General features: G+C 46.2%; 1 long non-coding RNA gene and 1 pseudogene across 11 annotated transcripts in view; one reads left to right on the forward strand and one right to left on the reverse strand.

The window, feature by feature from the left end:
- Positions 1–744, forward strand: part of LOC101046298 (pregnancy-specific beta-1-glycoprotein 7-like) — a 34,344-nt pseudogene extending 33,600 nt beyond the window's left edge.
- Positions 1–18,466, reverse strand: part of LOC120362736 (uncharacterized) — a 403,841-nt gene that overhangs the window by 149,713 nt on the left and 235,662 nt on the right. The window lies entirely within an intron of this gene.

Raw genomic sequence — 18,466 nt, forward strand, 5'->3', positions numbered from 1 at the left:
AATTTTTGTCGCCGTACTGGCAAGGATCGCGAGGTGCCGTACATCCAAGCTTTTTGGGATTTGCGTCCCCACCCCGACCTCTGCTCCTCCTGTTCCACTCATCAAGTTCTCTTAGCTCGCACCCCTCCCAAGGTCAGCTCTCCCCCTCCTTAGGAACAGCAGGAGGAGTTGCCTAACCACCTATCCCATCCCCCTCCTGCTCACTCCAACTCCCTTCCTCCGCCAGTTGCAGACCCTGCCCCCACTCCCACAGCTCCTCCTCCTCCTTCCCCTCCTTCTCCTCCCCTCCAACTGTTGCGCCAGTTGCAGACCCTGCCCCCACTCCCACAGCTCCTCCTCCTCCTTCCTCGTCCTCCTCCTCCCTTCCAACTGTTGCGGCGCCGCCCCCTTTAAGTTCTCCAGTTGCGGCCGGTACTCGTTCCCACCCACCAACTGTCCTAGCGCCGCAGAAGGTCTCGTCAGAGTTCATGTTCCTTCTCCCTCCAAGACCTGGCTCAAATTGAACGCCGGCTTGGATCTTTCTCGGCCGATCCCTCCACCTATATTAAGGAATTTCAGTACCTCACTCAGGCTTATAGTCTTACCTGGCATGATATCCGTGTTATCTGCACTTCCACTCTCACCGCAGAAGAACATGAACGCATCCTAGCGGCAGCTAGACATATAGCCGACAGGGACCATGCTATAAACCCCAACCAGGTCCCCGTTGAAACTGAAGTTCTCCCTAGCACAGACCCCCAGTGAACTTATCAGGAAGGGCCGGGGTCTAACATCCCTGCCCGTGACCGGATGCTCCAATATCTTCTGCAGGGCATGAATACTGTCTCCAATAAGGTGGTTAACTATAATAAACTTTAAAAAGTCACTCAAAAGCCAGACGAAAACCCTGCCCTTTTCCTCGGCCGTTTACAGGAAGCCCTTGTCCGCTATACTCGGCTTGACCCTACTTCCCAAATTGGGGCTGCTGTCTTAGCCTCCCACTTCATCTCACAATCCACTCCTAATATCCGAAAAAAACAAAAAAGGTGGAGGATGGTCCGGAAACCCCTATACAGGACCTGGTAAAAATGGCCTTTAAAGTATTTAACGCAAGGGAAGACACAGCCGAGGCTGCCCGCCAAGCCCGAATGAAACAGAAGGTCACTTTACAAACCCAGGCTCTAGTAGCGGCCCTGCGGCCGGCAGGAAACCGGGGCCCACAAAATACCGCTCACACCCCTCCAGGGGCTTGTTTCAAATGTGGGAAGGAAGGACACTGGTCCAAGGCCTGTCCCCAACCTCGTCTACCCACCAAGCCCTGCCCCATCTGTCAGCTTATGGGACACTGGAAGTCTGACTGCCCCAGTTTGCCCAGGGTCCCGGTCTCTCCGGACCGACATCCTGGACAGCAAGGGGCTGTCACTGGAGGCCTGGAACCTGGTCGTGCCGCCCAGGAACCAGGCGCCCAGAACTCTCCGTTCCCGGAACTTCTAGGGCTGTTAGACGACTAGAGGAGCCCTGGCTCCCCAACCCCAGTTACCCTTGCCGAGCCCAAGGTTGTGTTCAAGGTAGCGGGTAAAAGTGTCTCCTTCTTAGTCGACAAGGGGGCTACCTACTCTGTGCTTCCCTCCTACTCAGGACAAACTCTTCCTTCCCAGGTCTCTGTTGTGGGAACTGACGGGTCTCCATCCACACCGCGCAAAACCCCTCCACTCACATGCTCTTTTAACTCCTCCATTTCCACCCACTCCTTCCTAGTCATCCCTTCATGCCCCGTGCCCCTTTTAGGATGGCACATTCTAACCAAACTGCAGGCAACTATCGTCTTCCCACATACTAATGCCAGTATCTTCTTTCTTTCTCTGGTTACCAATCCGCCAGCCCCCCACCAGGCCGTCCAACTCCTTCCTAGCGTTTGCCCACAGGTATGGGATACCAGTACTCCCTCCGTGGCCTCCCATCATCAGCCTGTTCGCATTCGCTTTAAGGACCCCTAACCTCCCAGGAAACTGTTAACCAGGCCTTTAATGCTCTCCTAAAAGCCTTATCCACAACTACCAGTCTAGCTCTACCTAACCCAAACAAGCCCTTCCACCTATATACAGACGAGAAGCAGCACACAGCAGTAGGTGTCCTTACTCAGCCAATAGGATCCACCCTCCTGCCAATAGCTTATCTGTCCAGACAATTAGACCCCACTGTACAGGGATGGCAACCATGCCTACGGGCCCTCGCAGCGGCAGTCAACCTCACTACTGAGGCCCTAAAACTCAACCTGCACCAACCCCTCCAAGTTTTCTCCCCACACCGGCTCACTGACCTACTTATTCACGAAGCTTTAACTCATCTCGAGCCCTCCCGACTTCAACTTCTACACGTACTATTCATCGAAAACCCTGCAATCACTCTTTCACATTGCTCCCCTTTAAACCCGGCTACCCTCCTTCCTCTCCCCTCGGAGCCTTCAACACAGCACTCCTGCTCCGAAATTCTTGAGCTCAGTCAGTCCCCGCGCCCAGATCTGGCTGACCAGCCTATTCCAGCAGCCTCAATCACTCTCTACGTTGACGGTAGTTCAGCCCTCACCACTCCAGGACCCCGGAAAGCTGCCTATGCCATTGTTACAGACACTGACGTCATTGAAGCTCAGCCTCTGCCCCCACAAACTACCTCTCAACAAGCTGAGTTAATTGCCCTTACTCGGGCATTAATCTGGGCAACCGGAAAAGTAGTCAACATTTACACAGACTCCAAATATGTCTTCCTAATCGCTCACTCCCACTGCATGATATGGAAAGAACGAGGCTTCCTTACCACTAAAGGCACCCCCGTTCTCAATGGAAAACTCATCTCTCAGCTTATTCAGGCAATCCAGCTCCCCAACAAGGTAGCTATCATCCATTGCAGGGGACACCAATCCTCACGTACTCCTGTAGCTAAGGGAAATGCCTTTGCTGACTCTGTTGCAAAAACAACAGCCAAAGAAAAAGCCCCCCCCCCGCCTCTATTTCCTTTCCAAAACATACAACCCCCAATACTCTCCCACGGAGTTAGCCAACCTTCAATCTTTACCCAATGTTCAATTCAGGGACAGCTGGGTTTTTAAGCACAATCTCCTTATACTCCCTGAAAAACAAAGATACCAAATAATTCAAGACATTCACAACTCACTCCACATTGGACCCAAAGCCTTGCACCACTTCCTCAGTCCACTTTTTCACCCCCACAACCTCCTCAACACCATACAGAAGGTCCAGTCCTCCTGTACTATCTGTGCAAAAGCCAACCCCCAACGTTCCTGTCATCCTCGGCGTCAACTTCATCAACTACGTGGGATTCTGCCTGGCCAAGATTGGCAGATTGACTTTACCCACATGCCAAAACACAAACAATACCGCTATCTACTAACCATTGTCGACACTTTTTCAGGCCGGATTCAAGCTTATCCCACAGCCTCCAAGTCGGTGGGAACAGTAGCCACTCATCTTATCCAAGACATCATCCCCCGGTTTGGACTCCCAGCCACCGTACAGTCAGATAACGGCCCAGCTTTCATCTCTAAAGATTACTAACGCTGTCTCCACTTCCTTAGGAATCCAGTGGAAATTACACGCTGCCTATCATCCCCAGTCTTCTGGTAAGGTAGAACGGGCCAATGGCCTCATCAAGGAGCATTTAACCAAACTTATGCTCAAACTCCGCCAGTCCTCGGTTACACTGCTCCCCATCGCCCTTGCCAGGTTAAGAGCAAGTCCTCAAGGCCCAGCACAGCTTAGCCCGTTTAAGCTACTGTATGGTCGCCCCTTCTTACTTTCAACTCCTCCATCACCCGAAGCCACTCCTTTAAGTAATTACCTCCCATACTTCACTCTCCTTCAAAATCTCCTTAGGGAACACGTCAACGCTTCTCTTCCACAGCCCACTCAACCATCCGAAACCACCCAAAGGGTATCTCCGGGTGACTCAGTCCTTATTAAATCCCTCTCCCCAAAGCCTCTCGCCCCCAAGTGGGAAGGGCCCTTACACGGTCATCCTCGCCACCCCTTCAGCCATTAAGGTCGCACAAATTCCGTCGTGGGTCCACCTGTCCTGAGTAAAGAGGTGCCCTGATGGCTCCCTCTCTCCCCGCTGGGAGTGTACTCCTACTGGCCCTCTATCTCTCAAACTTACCAAAACTTAGCTCCTCTCAGTATGTCTGGAGATTCTTCCTTACTGAAAACTATACCAAAACACATCATATCTGTAACTCCTCCCCTTACTCTCACAACCGTCTTTTAGCCACCTCCGACTGTCCCGCAACAGGGGGCTCACGTCCCCTACAACTCAACTTTTCTAGTTTTCATAATTCCAAAGTCACCCACCCTGTACTCTGCTTCCATTACAGACAGCCTTCAACCTGTCAAACCTCTTCCTGGTACTCTTGTCTGGGCTGTGTCTGGTCAACCTGTAACTTGGAAAAACAACGCCATACCCAAGCCCAAGCGGTCAAACCCATCACTCACTTTTATCCAAAACTCCCACCACTGAGGGAAAAAACAAATTCACTCTAACCATTTCCGACCCTTGGGACCAAATATAGACCAGTCCTCAAAAGGCAGCCCTTTATGACTTCCCAAAACAATCGTACCCGTCCTCACACCTGTACATATGGCACGCCTACGTCCTCACCTCTTCACAGATTCGTTCCTCCATACAAATCCAGGAGCAAATCCTAAACACTCAGCTCCAACCCCGCAACACCCCTTTTCATGAATCACCCTCCTCAGGGAGGGATTGGCACTTGCTAATCAGTCCGGACTTACTAATTTAACCTCCTGACTTCTTTGTGCCACTCTAGGACAGACTCCTCTCGTTGCGGTACCGGCTCCCTTTCCGCGTAATGCTCCGAAATCATCTAACCCCTTTACTCCCATTCCTAACGTACAACTCTATGCCTTACCTGAGTCTCAGCTCCCGACCTGCTACTCCCTAGGCCACAATTATTCCCATTGTAACCACACTAGACAGGTTTCGACCGACCTAACTGCTCCACGAGGCATTTTCTTCTGGTGCAATCGCACCCTAACCAAAAACCTGTCCTCTAGCCAACCTCCAACCCTCTTATGCCTTCCAGTCACCTTAGTACCTCGACTCACTGTCTACTCTCCGGCCGAGTTCCTCCTACTACAGGTCCCACAGGCTCCGTCTCATCGCACCCGAAGGGCGGCCTTCCTCCCGGTGGCTGTAGGCCTGTCCCTTACAGGCTCCGTGCTGGCCGTGGGGTTGGGAGGAGGGGCATTGTTCCATTCTCACCAAGCTCTGGCTCGCCTTTCCTCACAACTTCAGGCAGCCATCGAGGACTCAGCGGCGTCTCTAACATCTTTCCAACGACAGATCACCTCTGTCGCCCAGGTAGCCCTACAAAATCGGAGGGCGGTGGATCTACTTATGGCGGAGCGTGAAGAAACCTGCATCTTCCTACAAGAGGAATGCTGCTACTATGTCAACGAATCTGGACTGGTAGAAACGCGAATCGAAAATCTCCAAAAAATCAAAACCAGTCTCCAGAATTACAAGTTCTCAACAGAGGCCTCCGCATAGTGGTCGTCTTCCATGTACACCCTCCTATCCCCATTACTCGGTCCCTTACTGGTTATCTGTCTTGTTCTACTCATTGCTCCTTGTTTTTTCCAGTTTCTCCAACGGCGGTTCCAAGAACTGACCTGAGTTACCATCAACCAGATGATGCTACAACCAGTCTTCCACGATAACACCATACCAACACCAGCCCCCCGAAACAATCACGTCACTTCCCTACCAACCTCCATGGAAAGCTACGCCCTTCTGCCCACTTCACAAACCCCCTAAAGAAAATCAGATCCCTCCGCCGCCCATTTTCAGCAGGAAGTAGCCAGAACGACCTCGTCGCCCTTTTTCCCTTTTTAGGAAGTCGGGAATGTTAGGTAGAAAGGGCCCATTCCCCATGCCCGGGACCCACATCCAGCGGACCGCCTCCGGAGCCCATCCCCTCTTGCCACATGGCTCTTCCTTCTTCTTTGTTTAACCTCCACCAATCACTCCATAACACCTCACCTGTACTCCCCACCTTAGCCCGCCAAAGCTAAGCCAATCCCTGCACTCCACAATACTCCCCCTTCGCCCATGCCCAACTGCCACCAATCACTTCACAACACCTTGCCTAAACAGGCCGCCGCCCCTATAAAAACCCTCTCCGGCAGCTGCTGGGTGCAGCTCTTCCCTCTCCCGCTCGAGTTGCCCGCAAACCCCAATAAACCTGGACTCGGCTTAACAACTCCTCACTCTCATTTGCTTTGGGAAGGGTCTCTGCGGGTCGCACAGTTACCACACTAAGTTATTATGTTACAGTGTATTTTCGCCAGGTAAAGAAAGTTTTCTATGGTTCACTAAATATAATCAACTTTTACACAATCTAGAACCTAAGGACTGAATCTTCTAAGAACATCAGAGAAAGACTGTCCTTGCCATCTGGGTTGCAGCAAAATGTTGGAACCTTGAACTTTGGGTTCATAGTATGTCAACTGTGAAGAGCCCCTCCACACACTTGGTAATGTACACGCATTGGAACCCTTAAGGTAAAGCTAACCAGGGAAGTCTCTCCCCTGAAGAAGCTGGTATCCTTGATGTAAACAGCTTTTCCAAGATCATGGATCAAGACTTCTACCATCATGAGACTGTTCCCTTTGAATATTTTTTTCTTTTTTGGGCCTCTATAAACAACAGAAATGAAAAGCAGGTCTGTTGTGTGCACTTACGGGGTACACTTTTATTTGTGAAGGATTTTGCAGCCAGCCTTATACACAGATAACCTGATGTTTTGATAGGAAAAAGATGAAGGCCCAATGTAGGTGAGAAACTTCAGTGGTATGTACGTTGCCTCATACCCAGTCAGAATCAGAACATTAATTCACTCCTCTTAACATACATTATGAGTCTGAAACACTGCCAGGAGGCCTTCACTTTTCTATAATGGAAGGGCATCATTTGTTATGAACTTTTTATGTGGTTTGAAATAAATTGAGCAATAATTAGAAATGTGTCTTTCATAATAAGCTCTATAGCAGATTCTACTGTAAAGGCTATGGTTACACAACAGGTTTGAAATTCTCATGTGAAAGTTATGCTAAATAAAGGAATTGGCTAAACAGAAAAGTATCTGTGCAGCTGCTGGCACTTCTGGCCTATGGAGAAAACACCAGGTATTACAGAGATTTAGTTGTAGAAGATGAACAAAAAGCTTGCTTAGTTAAGTGAGTAAGCTCTTTACCTAGCCTATTCTTTGACGTCTAATTTTAAGTGATTTGATTTATGGGGACCCTGGGGAAAAAGCACACTCTAAACTCTTGGTATTATCCTCCTGATAGTCATCGTAACAGTCTCCCTGGTGCACTGTATTTCCTCAAAGCTGTTAAATGTTTGCATGCAGTCATCTCTAGAATGTCAAATGGTTCCTCTTCAACCAGAATGACCCAAGCTGAAAGAAAGGTGCAATCATGAGGACACCAAAACCTACGAATGACACGTTGAGACCAGAATCCCCATGTGATGGTAACTGAGAGTGGGCCTCAGACCGTACGTTATGGTCACACTCCCGCGTAAGTGAGAACCTGACCCAAAAGGAGAAATTTTAAAAACAAAATGATGGGAGGCCATTGTATTGGATTGAGCTCATGCACTAAACCCTGACAGAGCAAACCTAACACAATGGAGTTGCTCACGCTAAACACCACATCATCTAAGTAAGACTTTAAAGAAACACATGGATATTAGACCAGAACAGACCAGGTTTTGTTTTTCTCCTGTAAACAGAAAGTTCCGGCATTAGGAGGCAACTTCTACTTAGCCCTTCTTCCTACCTTTGAAAATCTCACTGTTCTACTGTTTTCCCAGTGGGCTTCAAGATCAAGTAAGTAAATTTATGATGGTGACAGTGATATCAAGGACTAAAGTTGTGGTCAATCTCTCAAAATGGAGAAAACGACCCAATGGGATGAACTGTTAAAGCAAACTAAATATGGCCTGAGAAGGACTCTGTACTTCTCTATGTGAGTCCTTGTAGATGTACTGCACCCTCATTTAATAGGTAGACAAGATTAAACACCTACTTAGGTGTATGCACCTGTAACAACTGCCAAGCCTCAGCCAACCTCAGCAGCCAAACTTCAACAAGTTATACACTGCTGACCGTTCAAACCGTGTTCATATAAGGCAAACACTGAGGTGTAACTAATCCAGGTGTTTCTGTACCTCAATTCCGATGTCGGCACATGACTTTATTTTTTTTGTCTAAAAATTTGTTCGAACCATGAGGCGCTTCTAGTCACTGAATCTGCTGTGATTCGGGAGCTGCCTGATTCGTGAGTCATTCACTGCTCAATTAAACTCCTTTAAATTTAATTCGGCCAAAGTTATTCTTTTAACACAGGAGAGATGAACACAGAGATATTGCTTGTGTATTCAGAGAGAAGATGGTTTTTATAGGAACATATGAAAGCTGAAATTATAGGGGAGTCACCTTAAAATGTACATTGTGTAGATGGTTCTCAGTATTCACCTAAGAGATGCATTGTAAAATATGACATTAACGATGATTCTAGAAGAATAAAACATGCATGACATTTACCGATACTGGTTTTTTTTTTTTAATAATTTTAAAAGAATGGGGTGGTCCCTCCCATGTTCCCAGGCTGGGCCTCTGAACGAAATTCTCCCTCTGCAGTGACAACACCTGAGAGGATGACGTGGACTCAGGCTGATATGCAGCCATTCTTGTCTACCTTGCCCCTGCAGCAAAACAGCACCCGCCCAGGACCCAAATCTTTAGCTGGGGAGCTGAGAGAGGATATGGGATACCCAAGGCCTCTTATCTTGTTCCAGTGTACCGCAATGGGTACCAGAGTGGTTCATTTGCTTCTGAGGACACCCACATGCTGCACCCTAGCTTCTAAGGGTCAGACCTTCCTGGTTTCTCTGGGTCCCAGCTGCTTTAACCCTGCTGAGATATCCTCCTCCCCAGGAGGGTCACTGCTTTGCCAGGCACCTCCTCAAGCTCCAGCTGACAGGTCTGCTAAGACCAAGACCTCAGAGGATTAACAAAGATGTTAACATCTACTACATCCAACAGAGATGAGAGCTGTACAAAAAAATAAAGAAGCAGAAATACATACGGCTCCTGCAACAACATTGTGTCCCAAAACAATGTCGTCTGTGCCCCTCATCATGGAGCTCACTGTCCCTCCCCACATGGGCAGGTGCTTCCAGCACCTCGATAAAGGAAGTGGGGATTATTTACCTAATTAGATTAAGTTTCTAAAAAGGTCTCTATACAACCAAATTCCACTTCCCAGAGAAGAAACAAAAAAGGCTTCCCCAGTTGTGAACCACCGCTTTTCACAAAAGCATCTTTGAATAGCCAAAACAATCTTGCGAGGATAAATTTAAGAACTTTCACTTTCTTATTTGAAATCATCTAAAACAATACAATTACGAAAAGTGTGTGCTGCTGCTGTAAGACTACACATCGGGATCAATGCGATAAAATTTAAAGTCCAGAAATAAACCCTCAAACTCATGGTCAATTGCTCTTTGAGAAGGGTGTCAAGATAATTTAATGAAGGAAGAACAATCTTTTCAAATAATCCTGCAGAAAAATCTCAATAAGCACATTACAAACAATGAACTTAGGAAACTTTGCTTCCCACCATATCAAGCAATTATCTAAAAACAGATCAGTGAGTTCAATATAAGAGCTATAACCAAAAATCAAAATCTTAGAAACAGACATGGGGCAAATCTTGATGACCTCAAATGTGCAATGGATTCTTAGATATGATACAAAAGCATGACATACAAGGAGAAACAGATATACTGGCTTTATCAAGATGTAAGAATTCTGTGCATCAAGGCAAATGATCAAGAAAAAGAACCAGACACAGAATGGGAGAAATAATTTGCAAATCACATATGTAAGAGTTTTATGTCCACAATATAGAAAGAATAGCCATAACTCAATATAAAAATGAAAAACCACCCAAAATGGGCAAAGGACTCAAATAGGCATTTCTTCAAAGAAGATATGCAAATTGTTTATAAGGACATGAAAAGACACTCAACATCATTAGTTACTAGGGAAATGCAAAGGCAAAGCCACAATGAGATACCATATCACACAACTGTGGCTATCATTTTTAAAAATGTTAAGTAACAGGTGGAAGGCTTATGTAGAATTTGAAATGCTCATGCATCGCTGATGGGAATATAAAAAGGAATGGCGCTATGAGAAACAGTTGTACTGGTCCTCGGGAAGCTAATCAGAGAATTCTCATAGGAACCAACATACATTCCCAGGTATAAACACAGAGAAATGAATGCAGAGACTCAAACAGGTACTCAAATGGGGATGCTGATTGCAGCATTAGTCACAATAGATAAAATATGGAAACAACTTAAGTGTCCATCAACACATGAAGAAAAACAAAAACACTATGATACACACAACAGAATGCTAATCAGCCATAAAGAGGAATGCAGCTCTGACACCTGCTGGAACATGTGTGAACTTCAGAAACATTATGCTCATGAAGTGTGCCAGAAACAAAGTGACACAGATGTGTATGATTGTACTCAAATGAAACGTCGAGGATAAACATATTCAGAGAGAGAGTAGACTAGAGATCATCAAGGTCTAGGGTAGAAAGAATACGGAGTATTTATTTAAAAGATACAGAATTTCTGCTAGAAGTGATGAGAATTTTCTACAAAAAATAGTAGTGATGGTTATTTAACATGGTGAATGTCATTAAATCCATTTGATTTCACAATTAAAAGTGGTTAAAATGGTGCATTATGTAAAATATGCGTACGTTCATTGATATAGCTTATAAATATGTATTAAATGTATAAAATATGTTTATAGCTTACATATATAAATGTGTAAGCTTGTATATATACCCTCTCCCACAATTTTTTGAATAGCCTTTTGTGAAAAAACACTACTATGTACAACAAACTCGCCGTGATGAGATAGCCCACCTATACTTACATGCACTTTCTTCAGGGCCTTATCCACAGAGATTCAAGGATTTAGGAACAAAAGACGGCACAGCCAACTGCAGATGCACAATATAAATGTATTCGCAACGGGACAGAGAGTTAAGTTGGGGGCACAGACCTCAGCACTGTGGCAAGTCTTGAGGATACACACTATCCCCAAAGATTCTAACTTTATCTGTCCCAGGCAACGATCCAGATCTTGTTGTGGGGTTGAGGAAGGAGAGGTCAGGAAGCCTGTCCTCTGGATACTCTGTGTGAGCACATGAATAACCCCCATTAGGTATCCACACACAGCTCTGACCATAAGGCGTTGGGAAGAGGACTCTAGTAGCAGCTCGGGGATCACACCAGAGAAGCAGCTACAGACAGAAACAGAGTTGAATGAGTTGGTTCCTAACACACAGCAGGCTTCCAGAGTGGGTCCAGCCCCACCCACCCCCACTGTGATTTAGGAACCCCCGGGAAACAGCTTTTTCCAACAGTGGCCTCCTTGGTCACACATCAACGTTTCTCACTGTCAAGCTGTCCAGACAGAGTAGCAACTTGGACAGCACTCAACCCAGCTCCACTCTTCCTCCCTCCCAGGGCTCAGGGCTCAGGGCTCAGAAGAAATGGCAGACGCCAGAGAGGGGAGACAAGGTGAATGGGGCAGTGACCCAGGGGCAGCTGCCTGGAATGGGAGGAGGTGGGGCCACAGGAAGAAAGTGACACATTAAGGAAAACCCAGGAATGGGCAGGAGAGGAGAGAAGGACACAGGCTCTGTGGGGCTGCAGCCTAAGGTAAAACCATGAGTGTGAAGCCATCTCACCAGAAAAGACCAGGCCCCACGATCAGGAAGGAAAGCAATTCCCACCTCCCCTGCTCAAGACTGAATGTGTCTCCCCAAAATTGGTGGAACCTTCATCCTTCATGTGATGAAATTTGAAGGGGAAGCCTTTGGGAGGTAAGTATAGTAAGACTAGGTCTTAAAAATGTGGGTTTCATGATGGAATCCATGCCCTTCTAAAAAGAGAAAGGCACAAGAAAATGGTCTTTCTCTCTTCCTCTGTCTTTCCAACCCTTCCCAAACTCCAACGTGCAGATACGGCAAGAACGCAGGCATCTGCAAGGGGGCCCTCACCAGGACTAAATCAGCTGGAAACTTGACCTTAAACTTCCCAGCTTTCAGAACTGTGAGAAATAGATTTCTATTATTAAATCACCCAGGCTACAGTGTTTGCTACAGCAGCTCAAGCCCAGGAATACATCATCTGACCCACTGTTTTAAATGAAACTCTTCAGTTTCTCCATCAAATTAGCTGGTAGCTCCTGTCCCCAGCAGCAACAGGGGTCCCAAGATAAAACTCTGCTGGAGACTTCAAGACTGTGGGACGTGACCAACTCAGTATACCTCTGGAGGCTATATGAGCAAACAGAAAACTGTCCTGATGAAAGAAGGATGTCAGGACACTGACCAACTGCGTCTGCCACCAGAAGGAATGTCAAGGGCAGTCACGTCCCAGGTCCCGTGCTCCTTAAGGTCATCTGTGCTCCTGGAGGTTATTATCTACCTGAACATCTGGGACCTGTTGAACAAGCAAAGCAGTCCCTGTGATAAATCAAGCAGCTGAGCGACAATCACCGCCTCCTCCTTCTTCACTTTACTTAATAAATATGAAGGGCCGTAAAAGCTCAGGGCCTTTGTTCACTAGAAGCGAAGAGCACCCTGACCCTTCTTTCAAACAGAACCTTTCGTCTTTGTCTTCAATTCCGAATTTGTCCCCCTTCATTCATGAGATGACTCCAGCAAGGTGCCTGAACAGGGACCTGCATGAAGAAGGTCTGCTGGAGCAGAGGTAGTGAGGGTAGTGAAACTCACCTGATGGAAAAGGAACCCTGGGAATTTTATATTACCTTCAGCAGATATAAAAGTTTCTGCATCAGGGTAACATGGGGCAGAATTTGTCTATTAAGGAGCAACATTATATGCAGTTGCTTAAAGTTTTACTTAAAAAATCTGGTGTTCAGGTCAGTTCTCACACGCTAACTAAGCTTCTACAGGAAGTCATTACACACTACACATAACCCATGGTTTCCGCAGACAGGCACCCTTGGTGTGGAAAATTGGGACCGGGTAGGAGAAGATTTGAAACGGGCTCATCAAAAAGGTCTTAAAGTAGATCCCTCTGTTTTCTCTGCGTGGAGTTTGGTCCTTACTGCCCGACCCAAACAATCCACAACAACTAGCTCATGAACACACTCCAGTAGAATTTCAGCGATTAAAAGAATTAAAAGCTCGCGTGTTCATAATGGAGTACGGAGCCCATTTATTTTAGGATTGCTAGACTCTGTATCTGGAGCTGTGTGCCTCCTACCCTTTGACATAAAGCATTTATCTCGTACTTGCTTGTCTGCTAGTGCGTATTTGACATGGAATCTAAATTGACAAGAAATGTGTGCAGACCAGGCTAGACAGAATCGTGCCGCCGGACACACGGACACATTACAGAGGATATGCTATTGGGCAGTGGTCCTCATTCAGATTTCGTGCAGCAATTGGCACTCCCAGATTCTGCTTACCATCGGTGTGCCGTAGCTGCCAAACGTTCCTGGGCCACTGTCCCAGAGGAATGGGTCTCAGTGCAATCTTTCCTACATGTTGTGCAAGGATGGCAGGAACCTAGGAATGTTGTCACACAACTGCAGGAAGCAGTGGGGCTCCAGATTCCTGAGATCACTGCCGCAGAAATGCTTACTCTGTCTTTAGTCTTTGAAAATGCAAATGCAGATTGTAAACGTGCACTGGCATGGGTAAAGTGCACACAAAACTTGGCAAAGTTTCTCAAAGCCTGCCAGGACGTAGGAACGGAGTCCCATGGTTCTATGGTGTTGGCTCAAGTCATGGCTAGCGTAGCAGTAAACAAATCTAAAAAAAGGCCAAGGATCAAGCCCTAATGTGGGCAAATGTTACAAATGTGGAAAAATTCAGGCTTCTAAAAAGGAATGTCATATAATTAGGTATTTCTCCTGATGCTCGTCCTCCCCACCCCCTGCAAACCACCAAGGCACATGTATACCTGTGTAACAAACCTGCACATTCTGCACATTTACCCCAGAACTTAAAGTATATAAAAAAAATTTTTTTTAATTAAAAAAAAAAGAATGTCGTCAGACTAATGGGCAAAAGGAATCTTGTAACTTGATACTCCCACCCTGCAACTGAAAAAAAACGCCAGGAATTTGCCCTTGCTGTAATAAAGGAAACCACTGGGCTAATCAATGCCGCTCAGAATTTCATCAGAATGGCACTATCCTGTTGGGAAATGAGAGGGGTACCTGGACCCGGGTCTCCTCAAACAATGAGGGCATTCCCCATCCAGACCGAAACCCCACTTCAGGGGTGGGTCCCTACAGGAACGTTCATTCCCTCTCCCCAGGAACACCCAGAAATGCAGGATGACATCTCCGAGTTAGAGAACGAGTCACGTTAGTTGGAGAAGACAAATTCACCAAAATTCCCACTAGTATGTGGGGACTTCTGCCAACAGGATATATGGGATTAATCTTGGGTAAAAGCCATCTTAACTTACAAGGAAAGCATTAATCTTGTCCCCAAGCTGTTGACTCTGACTATAAAAGAGAAATTCACGTAATTGTAATGTCACAGGATCTCTCACTTTCTGAACTGGAGGAATATATTGCTCAGCTATTGCTTATTCCCTGCAAGTCACACCCTTCTCCACAAAAGGAGATACAAGAAAATCAAAGATTTGGGAGGAGAATTACATGGGACGTTTACCTATCCCAACCCATAGCTTCTAATCAGCCCACCTGTGTAGTGCAAATTAAAGCAAACAAGTTCTATGGGCTTATGGACACAGGGGCGGATCTATCAGCAGTATCTAAAAACAATTGGCCCCCACCTTGGCCCTTGAAATTAACCTCCACATCTTTAGTGGGAATAGGAACGGCTCAACGTGTTCAGCAGAGTACTGAAATTTTACCTTGCCTCGGTCCTGAAGGGCAATCATGCGCTTTTTAAACTTTGCAAATATAGCTGTTAATTTATGGGGCTGAGACTTATTTACAGCATGGGATATGAGGCTTACAAATGAGAAAATTGATAACCCAGGATTTAAAATGTTGAAAAAGAGTTATCAGAGTAGAAAAGGCATAACAAAGTCCCTGCAGGGAAGCCCTGACCCAGTATCTATAACTGGCCAAACAAATAGAACAGGGCTGGGCTTTCAGGATTTCTAATGGCGGCCATTGATTCTTCTCCTCAACCCACCGCTTTGCCGTTAGAGTGACTGATAAACCTGTATGGGTGGATCAATGGCCCCTATCACAGGAAAAACTGACTCAGCTTCATCAGGTAGTAAAAGAATAATTTAATGCAGGACATCTAGAAGGGTCAGCCCTTGGAATTCACCAGTATTTGTGATTCTGAAGAAAATCAAGAAAAATGGCGACAGCTACATGACTTAAGACCTCTTAATGCACAGAAGAAACCAATGGGTGCATCGCAGCAAGGTTTACCATCACAACAGCCATTCCAGGAGATTGGCCTCCTGTGCTCATACATCTCAAAGGTTGTCGTTTTGCTATACCATCACATGAGACGGACAAGCCTCGATTTGCATCCTCTGTGTCTCCTATTAATCAAAGAGAGCCTGTCTCTCACTATCAGTGGAAAGCTTTATCCAGGGCATGCTCAACAGTCCTACCTTATGCCAGCATTTGGTAAGAAAAGCATTGAAGGAGCCTCGGAGCATGTTTCCCACCGGCTACATCATTCATTACATGGATGATACTCTTTTGGCCGCTCCTACAAATCAAGTACTACACAGCTATTTCGAGGAATAAAACAAGGCTTGGCTAAATGGAATCTCAAAATAGCTCCTGAAAGGGTGCCAACAACCTCCCCATATCAGTACTTAGGAACTACTGTTATTGAAAGAAGTGTCTGGCCTCAAAAGGTAGGTCTTCACAGAGACAGATTACAAACTCTCAATGATATCCAGCAATTACTGGGGATATTAATTCGCTGCAACTGATACTAGGTATTGCTACTTATCAACTCAAACACTTCTATCAAACACTCCAAGGAGATTCTTCTAGATTCTGCCCAAGAACTTACTGAGGAGGCAGAAGCTGACATGCAGCTTCTAAAACAATTGCTTCAGGAACGACATGTCTCCCGACTCCACACACAAAAGCCTCTGCTTTGGTGTATTCTTCCCACTCCCCATTCTCCAACAGGACTTTTAGGACTTTTCACAGACAAAACTATAATGGTAATAGAATGGCTTTGTCTATCCAATCAGACAGTAAAGTCTTTTCAAGTTTCTCTCTCTCGTTTTTTTTTTTTTTTTTTTGAGACACAGTCTCATTTTCTTGCCCAGGCTGGAGTGCAGTGGCACAATCTTGGCTCACTGCAACCGCTGCCTCTAGGTTCAAGCGATTCTCCTGCCTCAGTCCCTGAGTAGCTGGGACTACAGGTGTGTGCCACCACACCCAGCTAATTTTTGTATTTTTTTTTTTTAAGTAGAAACAGGGTTTCACCCTATTAGACAGGCTGGGCTATGAACTTCTGACCTCAGGTGATCTACCCGCCTCAGCCTCCCAAAGTGCTGGGATTATAAGCATGAGCCACTGTGCCTGGCCTACCTTTCTTTAATCACATAACTTAAAACAATGGGCAGACATACATCAAAAATGCCTACAGGATATGACCCTGATACAGTTACTGTTCCCTTGGATTCCCAACTGCAGGGTAGCCTGGCAAATATCGACTACATCGCAAATCACCCTTGCGGATTTTGTAGGAGTTAGAGGTAACCATCATCCTACAGATAAGATTTTGCAATTTTACAAAGTCCACCCTTTCATCCTCCCTGTCACTCCTCATCACAAGCCTATTCCAGGTAGACAGACTTATTTTACTGGCAGCTCTTCTAAAGGCTGTGCAGGTATTTATGGACCTAAACATACTCAATCAAGACCCCTGGAGTTTCAGCCCAACATTCAGAATCATTGGCAGTTATTCAGGTTCTGCAGCTTACAGCTTTATCCCCTATCAACATTTTCTGTGATTTGGCCTATGTCGTAACTGTAGCCGGTCATACTGAGACTGCCACTATTAAAAGCACCCTAGAGCCAGAACTGCTTCACTTATTCCTAAGACTTCAACAAGTTATTCACTCTCGTGCAGCTCCTTTTCATATGTCTCATATCTGATCACACACACAACTTCCTGGGCCACATATCTCTAGGTGAGGAGAAAGCAGATAAGCGAATTGGTTGTGTATTTCAGCAGGCCCAACCTTCCCATGCATGACTACACCAAAATACCTCTGCCCTCACCCGCATGTTTCCTGTATCTCGCAAACAGACGCGAGGCATTGTGCAAGTATGTCCCACCTGCCAACATATCTCTGTTGTTACACCCAAGGAAGGATGTAACCCATGAGGCTGAGCTCCAGATGAAATGTGGCAGACAGATGTTGCACATGTAGCAGCCTTCGGCAAGCTCAGCTATGTTCCTGTAACTGCAGATACCTACTCTCGTATGTTACATGCTGCATGTCAAACAGGAGAAACAGCTGGTCATGTCCGACGACACTGCCTGTCATCACTTGCCCACATGGGGCCCCCTAAACAATTCAAAACTGACAATCAACTTGCTTATGTCCCTCATTCTTTTCAAACCTTTTTACAATTGTGGGCAATCAAACACAAAACAGGAATGCCATACAATCCCCAACAACAAGGGATTATTGAGCAGGCACATCAAACACTACAATGAAAGTTGAAGAAACAAAAAGGGGGAATAGGAGACGGATTACCACCTTAAACAAAATTATACATAGCCTTGTTTGCTTTAAATTTTTGACTTCTGGTATGGATGGTAAGATTCCAGCAGAGAGACATTGGCAAGTATTAGAGAAAAAGAGGCAAGTTTACCCAGAAGTATTATGGAAATCCCCAGAAAAAGGATGATGGTAAGGCCCGGTGGATTTGCCGACGTGGGGACGAGGGTGTGCTTGTTTTTACAGGAGATGGGAAAACGGTGTGTGTGCGACCATGGAACAGGAGACTGGAGGGATCATGGTGGCCAACCACAGGGGCAGTCCCTCCAGCACGAGCCATGAGCAAACGGATCTGAATGCAAAAACAGAACGAGGGCCAACCAGAGTCACAATGATAACCAAATCCTTAACAGGGACAGATCAAGAAAACCATGCGGGAAGCTGAGAAATTGCTGGAACAAAAACCTCTGACTCCATGTTCCTGGCAGTGCTGGCTGTAGTGTTCTGTGCTATATGTTTTCCATGTGTGGAGGCAAAAGCATACTGGGCATATGTTCCCAACCCCCCAGGAGTGGGACCGGTACTCTGGAGTGACATTTCTCCTGAAATATCTCACGCTCAGGGA

The sequence above is a fragment of the Saimiri boliviensis genome, chromosome 14 (genome assembly GCF_048565385.1).
Source record: "Saimiri boliviensis isolate mSaiBol1 chromosome 14, mSaiBol1.pri, whole genome shotgun sequence".
NCBI lineage: Eukaryota > Metazoa > Chordata > Mammalia > Primates > Cebidae > Saimiri > Saimiri boliviensis.